The sequence below is a fragment of the Tamandua tetradactyla genome, chromosome 13 (genome assembly GCF_023851605.1).
Source record: "Tamandua tetradactyla isolate mTamTet1 chromosome 13, mTamTet1.pri, whole genome shotgun sequence".
NCBI lineage: Eukaryota > Metazoa > Chordata > Mammalia > Pilosa > Myrmecophagidae > Tamandua > Tamandua tetradactyla.
The window spans coordinates 26,914,441-26,922,577 of record NC_135339.1 but is presented as its reverse complement, the minus strand read 5'-3'; the positions used below and the strand labels follow the sequence as shown (position 1 = coordinate 26,922,577).

Here is an 8,137-nt window from a genome sequence, read left to right as displayed (position 1 = left end):
CTGTCCCCGCCCCTTCGCAAGCGTCACGGCTGCGGGCAACCCCAGTACCTCCCTACCAGCGGCTCAGGCCGCGGAGGGGCGGGCCTAAGGAGTGACGAACATGCTGGGGGCGGGCCCGCGGTTGGCCCTGCCTCCTCCCTGCCTCTAACTGGACGCGTGAGACGTGGCAGCGCGGAGGCTCAGAGGGTGGGACCGAGTCCTAGTGTCCCTCGCTGCCCTTGGATGTTTGGGACTGTGAGTTCAGATCCGACTGAGTTCCCACATGTACAGGACAACTATAAGTGGTGACCGAAGAAGTAGGTAGGTTCTCTGAAAGAAGCGTTGACTTTAGAGCCCTTGACCAGGTTTTTGCTTTAAGTCATACTTCTCGTGATAACCTGATTTTCAGAATAACGGCTAACATTTATTAAGCACTTATGTTTCAGGTAGTGCACTGAGTACTTTGCCAACCTTGTCTCATTTAACCCTCTTGCAGTTCTATCAAGCAAATACTATGTTTATCCTCCTTTTACGAATGAGACAAGCCCAAAGTCTCAGTGATTAGAGACTCAGTAATTAAAACAGTTTTGTACTGGTACATGCAAAGCCAGATATATCAACGGAACAAAATGAAGTCCAGAAATACTTCCAAGTATATGTTGGAATTTAATATACAGTAAAAATAGCACCTGAAACTAGAAGGGAAACCAAGAATGATTCAATAATCAATAAAGGGTTTTGGCCTTAGCCCGGGGATTCAGGGCATAATCAGTGGCATGGACATAAGGAAGATTGGGGCCAGTTTTCCCACAAAATAGCTCGTGGCAACTCCAGCAATAATCAGAGGGTGCTGGATGAATGAAGGAGCGCACCAGCTGTCATGGTCAGGTTCATGTGTCAATTTGGCCAAGTGTTGGTACCTGTTTGTCTGGTTGGGCAAGTGCTGACCTGTCTTTTGCAATGAGGACATTTCATAGAGTTAAATCATGATTATGTTGGCTGCATCCACAGCTGATTCCATTTGTAATCAGCCAAGGGATGTGTCTTCTGCAGTGATTGATGCTCAGTCTAATCACTGGAAGCCTTTTAAGAGAAGCAGGCTCTCTTCCTGCTTCAGCTGGCAAGCCTCTCCTGTGGAGTTCATCCAGACCCTCCATCGTAATCGTCAGCTTCACAGCCTGCCCTGCAGGATTTGGACTCTGCATTCCCACAGTTACGTGAGACACTTTTATTAATTTTATATTTGCAAGTGTTTCCTGTTGATTCTGTTTCTCTAGAGAACCTTAACTAATACACCAGCTCCCATCCTTTCATCCTGAGGTCTTCAACCTCACCCAGACACAGAAAGGGGCCAAGCCATGCTCCAAGGCTTCTCACTAGCTTTGGTTAAACCAGGGGGACTGTGTAAATGGGGCTCAGGACCCCAATGTATGTATCCTGAAGGCATAGGGTTGTGCCAGGGCAAGCTAATGTATTGGCTCTGGCAGGAGCCTGGCCACACAAAAAAAAAGGTGAACCAGGAGGATGACTTTGGGAGTACAGAAGGGACAGAGCTAAGTCAGATTCTCAGAAGTGCTGCAAACTACTTACCAACTAGGGGCCTTTGGACATGAGCATGCCAGAACATGGTGTCCCTACCTATACAATGCATAAAACAGGCATTACTGTACACAAAAAGTCAGTTTTCCAGAATACCTTTTCTAAGTGTTTCTATTGTTACAAAAGCCCTCATTTGATAGTAAACTACTGCCCTGGGAGGAAAAGGACTTGCCCAAAACCACCCAGCAGGGCATGATAGAGCTGACATCAACCCAGATCATTTCGCTCAATGCCCAAGCCTGTTCCCCTGCCCACATGGCCCTTCCTGTCCTCTTACTGCACCTCAGTCTGACCTACTTCTGCCTTCTCTGGAAATTCCCCTTCATCTCCCCACAGAACAAGCAGCAAAGAAGGAGCTCCTAGGTTGGCTCTCTCTCTGTCTCAGTTTTTCTCTTCTGTAAAATGTAGATAATCACTGTAGTACCTCACAGAGTTCAAGTATTACATAATATTTGTTAGGTCCTTCCTTCTTATACTACTGTGGGTTTTCTCTCCCTTACAGACCACAGCAGCAATTGAGTTTTAGTCCACACAGAGGTTTTTCCAGAAAAATTTCCTTGTGTAATTGGTTAAGGCCAAGCTGGCATCTGGAGTTCCAAGTATGGTGATCAGTGATTTTAAAACTGAACATTCCATGTCCCGTAAATCACCTCAGACCCAACACCTGGAAGAGTGGAACTGCAGAAATGGTATGCCTACACATACATGGGGTGTGTGGTAGTTAGGCTCAGGTGTCAACTTGGCCAGGTGCAGGTATCTAGTTCTATTGCCGTGGACATGAGCTAATGACATGTGAAGCTCATCTGTTGCTGATTATATCTGCAGTTGGCTAGGAGGCGTGCCTGCTGCAGTGAATGATGTTTGATTTAATTGGCTGGTGCTTAAATGAGAGAGCTTAACATAACACAGCCTAAGCAACTCAGCATACCTCATCTCGGCACTGCAGCTCAGCCCAGGTCTTTGGAGCTGCAGAAAGAAATCACCCCAGGGAAAGTTGTTGGAACCCAGAGGCCTGGAGAGAAGGCCAGCAGAGATCATTCTGTGCCTTCCAACATAAGAAAGAACCTTTGTTGAAAGTTAGCTGCCCTTCCTCTGAAGAACTACATGTTTTTAACGAAATAATCCCCTTTTATTAAAAGCCAATCCATCTCTGGTATATTGCATTCTGGCAGCTAGCAAACTAGAATAGGGTGGCTCTAGCTGATTTTCTTAAGCAGAGCAAAAATCACAGAGGCCACCCTGTCTGACTTCTTTCCACTGTCCACTGTTTAACTGATAAAGTTGTTAATGCCCATAGTAAACAATTCTGAAACCACTATACGTGTGTACTGCATTTGAACAATTAAGGAATGGGTGGTGGATGGTGGGAGCCAGGTTTCTCACTGTTGGGATGAGAGGTTATGGAAATGAAGAGGAGGAGGCTAGAATGACTCATGTGGCTATGGATTAAACTTGGAGCCATCAGTATGAACTCAGGTTTAGCTTACTATAGGTACAGGTGCTTACATATAGAAATATTTAACTAGATACAGATGGTTATACATAGAAATATTTACAGATATATATATATATATATATACAAGGTTAATATATACATACGTTTCCTTGTTCTGTCAGCTTAGAGAGCCTAGGGGCAGTAAAGATTCAATAGCAATGAACACACCTACCATCAAGATCTTGGCTTCTAATAACATTCTCCAAGTCTCCTTGGTGAACTGGCTAATTCTAGGGCTGAGGCACAGACTATACAAGATAGAAAGGTGGAAACAATTAAAATGTCCATGAATCAATGGATGGATAAATAAAATGTGTTGTAGCTATTCAATGACAATAAAAACACTGCACTACTGATACATTCTATGAATGAACCCTGAAAACATCTTCCAGTGCCAGAAAGTAAGGAAATGCTACAAAATAAACCAACAAACAAAAAATTCCCACTAATAGGGCTGTGTCAAAAAGACAGAGTCACCTTGCAGAGCTTCTGTTGACCAAAGCTGGACTGTCTTGAGCAAACAAACTGCAAACAAAATAAATAAAAAAGTAATAGATTAAGACCCATAGTCTAAAATAAATATCCATGAGTGCATACTGACATTGATAAATGATTGAACAAATAATGGAGGAGAACAGATAAATCTCCAAATCAGAAGAATTTCAAATAATCTAAGTAGCTACTCTGTCTTCAAAGAAGTGGAACACAACTCCCTGCTCATTAAGCATGGGGAGTGTGTGGTGACTTCTTTCCAGAGGACAATATCATAAGGGGGAAGAAAAGAATAATTTGCAGCAGAGAAACCTGCAAACAGTATCCTAGCCGGGTGATCAAGGCATCAACCGTGATGAGCCACGCTGACTGTGTGTGCCCTGGATATGATGGGATGAGAACGCACTCTGTCTCTGTAATCTTCCTCCCCAGAGCACATAACCCAGTATAATCAGGGAAGAACATTAAACAAATCCTAACTGAGGAACATTCTGTAAAATGCCTGGTTAACTCCTCAGAACTGTCAACGTCATCAAAAACAGGGTACATTTGAGAAACTGTCACAGCCAAGTGGAGCCTGAGACGTGATGACTAAATGTAATGTGGTATCCTGGATGGGATCATGGAACAGAGAAAAGATATTAGGCAAAAACTAAGGAAATCTGAATAAAGTCTGAACTTCAGTTGATGACAATGAATCAATATTGGTTCATTAATTGTGACAAATATACCATACTAGTATAGGATGTTAATAATACAGGAAACTGCATATTTAGTACATGGGAACTTCCTGTACTATTATAACAATTTTTCTGTAACTCTAAAGCTGTTCTAAAATTAAAGTTCACTTTAAAATAAATAAATAGATAAAAACATTTCTGCTTCTCCAGCTCCCCAAGAATATGTGTCTAGGGGCAGGGACTGTCAAGGGAGCAGAAGAGAGGCAGAGGCATAGTGAAGCAAAAAAGAAAAAGAGGGAGGCAGCCAGGGATAGGAAGATATGATGGCGTTTATGCATTTATGTAAAATTATCATGACTTATAGGGATGTACAAGATTATATATTTTTTAAATGATTCTTGAGTCAGACAGCCTGTTTTGAATCCCAGTTCTTTCACTTACTAGCTCTGAAACTTTGAGCAATTATTTAATTCTTCTATGGATAAATTGGGATAATAATAGTGTCTTCTATTATATATGCATGCATATATATATCAACGTCATCTTCAGACTTGGTTTTATATGCTGCCTCTCCACCCAGTTTGCATGGGGCATTCCCTGTCTGGAGAACCCTTCTGCCTAATCTCCACCTAGGGAGCTGAGAGTTCAGGACCCAGTGCAAGCAAAACTTCCACCTTAACCAGGTGGCCCCTTCCCATATTGTGCCTCTGCTTCCTTTCTAACATAGTACCTTTAATGTTGGTTTAGAATGATTTTTTTGGTAACGGTTTTATTGAGATATAATTCACATGCCATACAATTGACCTATTAAGGTATAAAATTCACTGATTTTTAGTAAATTCACAGACTCCTGACTGATAGTCTTCTACTCTCAAATCTTTCCAATAGTTTCCTTTTTGACTTCCTCCTGGAAGATACTGCACACTTTGCAACCAAGGTTAAAGACAGCACGAGGCTGTGACCCTGAGTACCCTTCTCCAACCTGGAGACTCATTCCACTTCTTATGTCTTCTCACTGCCACCTTTACCTTCTGTCACTCAGATGCTTATGGGGGAAGAAGCAAACTATCACCTTGCAGGAAGTGGGAGGAAAAGCCTATGTTAACCCAAGCACACCAGTCTTAATGAAGTTCCACCTTAGGTTGCAGCTTGTCTTGCCACATACTCTAAGAGAAGCTATGAACATATCCTGCCGCAGAATAGTGTCATGATTAGTCTTTATACCTTTACCCCTCCTCTGCAATTTGAAAGTAATGCAAATGTGGATTGAACCTTAATAATCGTCCCGGTCACTCACTTTGTCCCCTTTAGTTGCAGAGTTCCCGCCCCCCACCCCTACCCCACACCTGCTCCACTGGACTACATCAGAATCATAGAAATATGATGTATTCCCTTGCTAAAATGTAAGCTCAAGGTAGGAGCCCACTATCTTGATTTATCAAATGAGGAAACTGAAACCCAGAGATGTGGAAACACTTTCCAAAGTCAAACGGAGCCAAGGCCAGAATTCAGGTCTCGTGACTCCTCAGTACAACAGAGCTCTTTCCCACAGTGCTTGGCTAACTTTGCCTTTGAATTTACCCTAAGAGCGGAAGAAAGTAAACTTGTACTGCGGTACCTAGGACAGCAGCCACAAAAGCAGATTGCCCTGAAATAGCATGCTTTCTCTTCAAAATTCATGAAAAACTAGCATTCAAAACCATAACATAATTGTATCTTTTAACCTAAGAATAAATTGTAATTATTCATTATCCAGTAAAATCAAAGCCCAGGTCTTTGTACATTGTCTATCCTGTGGCTTTAGTTCCCCAGTGACACAATATCGTGTGCCTGTGGGATGGAGGCACCTGAGTTAGTCAGTTGTCAGCTTGGCCAGGTGAGCATACCTAGTTTTGTTGCCGCAGACATAAGCCAATGGTACGTGAACCTCATCTGTTGCTGATTTACATCTGCAGTCGGAGGCGTGTCTGCTGCAATGAATGACCTTTGACTTAATTGGCTGGTGCTTAAATGAGAGAGTGCAAGGTAGCACAGCCCAAGCAGCTCAGCATTCCTCGTCTCAGCACTCACAGCTCAGCTCAGGCCTTTGGAGATGCAGAAAGAAGTCACCCCGGGGAAAGTTGTTGGAACCCAGGGGCCTCGAGAGAAGACCAGCAGAGACCATCCTGTGCCTTTCACGTAAGAAAGAACCTCAATGGAATGTTAGCTGCCTTTCCTCTGAAGAACTAACAATAAATCCCCTTTTATTAAAAGCCAATCCGTCTCTGATGTGTTGCATTCTGGCAGCTAGCAAACTAGAACAGCATCCTGTCTGGAAAGTCACACATCATTCCACTAGACCTCTTGCTTTGTCAAGTTGAGAGTCATGAAGTAGTTATGTTTATGGCTGTTGAAAAAGTCCATTGAGAATCTTTCCAGCTGCATTTACTGAATGCCTCTGGGCTTGGTAATATGCTAGTTGACTGGGGTCTAAACATGGTGAGGACATGACTGTGTGTGAGAGGAGCTAGCAGGCTATTTAGGGATACCATGAGTTTTAGGAATACTCACGATATGTTTTAATGAGCTGGGAGGAGAGACAGTGATGCTAAAGAAATAGCCCTGAATCAGAGATGAGGGATGGTGACTCCACTGCCTCAACAGGGAAGGACAGGAGGAGGCGACAGGCCAAGATGAGGAGGGCGCAGCAGTAAGGAACTGGGAACGGTGCCATGACACTGGAACGTACACACACTGTGCAGTGTCAGGTTGCTTTCAGCCTCTTCCAGGAGACCTTGTGCAAGCCCCTCATTTTGCAGGTGTGCAGACTGTGGCCCAAAGAAGTAGTGTATCTTGCTCAAGGTGACCCAGCTGGTTGGTCTCTTGAGACTGTTAAAGTTAGACCGGCATCAAATGGCTTGCCAGGTGAAAACACAAAAAAGAAAAGATTAACTACTATGGGACGTTCCATGGGGCTGGAATAGTGTCTCATCTACACCCCCCCACCCCTCCACCTCGCTTGGGACAGTGCCTGGCACAAACCATGTGCTCAGAGACCTCTGAACCCCTGTTCTTCATAGCACACTCGGCCTAGTTTTGCTAAGAGAATTGCATGAGGCACTATTATTACATTAAGCCCAGTTGTACAGGGCCTGACATTAGGAAGTACTCACAAATGGGAGCTATTTTTATTGTTGTCGCTGTGATTAGACATTGGCTGCAATCAATTATCTCACACTGATCATATTAAAACTTGCTGAGAAATCTTTTACCAACCCCTGAGCTTTATGATTAGAGCAGTGGTTTCAAACATCAGGGTGCATTAAAATCACCTGGGGAACAGGTTATAAATTACATTCCAGGCCCAGCCCCTCCCAGTTCTGACCTGGTAGATTAAACAAAAAAACTACTTCAAATGATTAGATGCAGGTGGTTCAGGGACCAGTAGGAGAGAGGCTGCCTTGGGCCAGGAGCCCTTCTGTCACTGGCTATGCTGAAAGCACTCTTCTCCTGCATTTGCTTTTCTTAAAAAAAAAAAAGTTTAAGTTATATATGCTTTTAGAAAGCAATCCAAAGAGTACAGAAGCTTGTACAGGAAAAGGAAACTCCTTCCTTGCTTATTCCACATTCCCATGCCCCAAATGTAATCACTGTAAACTGGTTTTTTTTCCCCAGAAATTTCCTATCCTATACAAGCATAGCTATTCATGTATCTCTTTTCCCAAAAAAACACCACAAAGAAATAAAAATATTAAAAAAAAAAAAACTACTACAAAGAGGATCATACAATAGGAAAGGGGTTAGTCATCTTTTTCTGTAGCAAGTCAAAGAGTAAACATTTCAACTTTAGGTACCATAGATGGCCAGATAGTTGGTAAATAGATGGGCTTCAGCTAGAATTGCTGAATCAAAG

The 8,137-nt window shown here is 43.1% G+C and overlaps 1 long non-coding RNA gene across 1 annotated transcript; it reads left to right on the top strand.

The window, feature by feature from the left end:
- Positions 1–11: 11 nt before the first annotated feature.
- LOC143653780 (uncharacterized) lies at positions 12–6,477 on the top strand. Its single transcript, XR_013161526.1, has 2 exons — positions 12–300; positions 6,201–6,477. It is a non-coding gene; the product is annotated as an uncharacterized LOC143653780 (long non-coding RNA).
- The last annotated feature ends 1,660 nt before the right edge of the window (positions 6,478–8,137 follow it).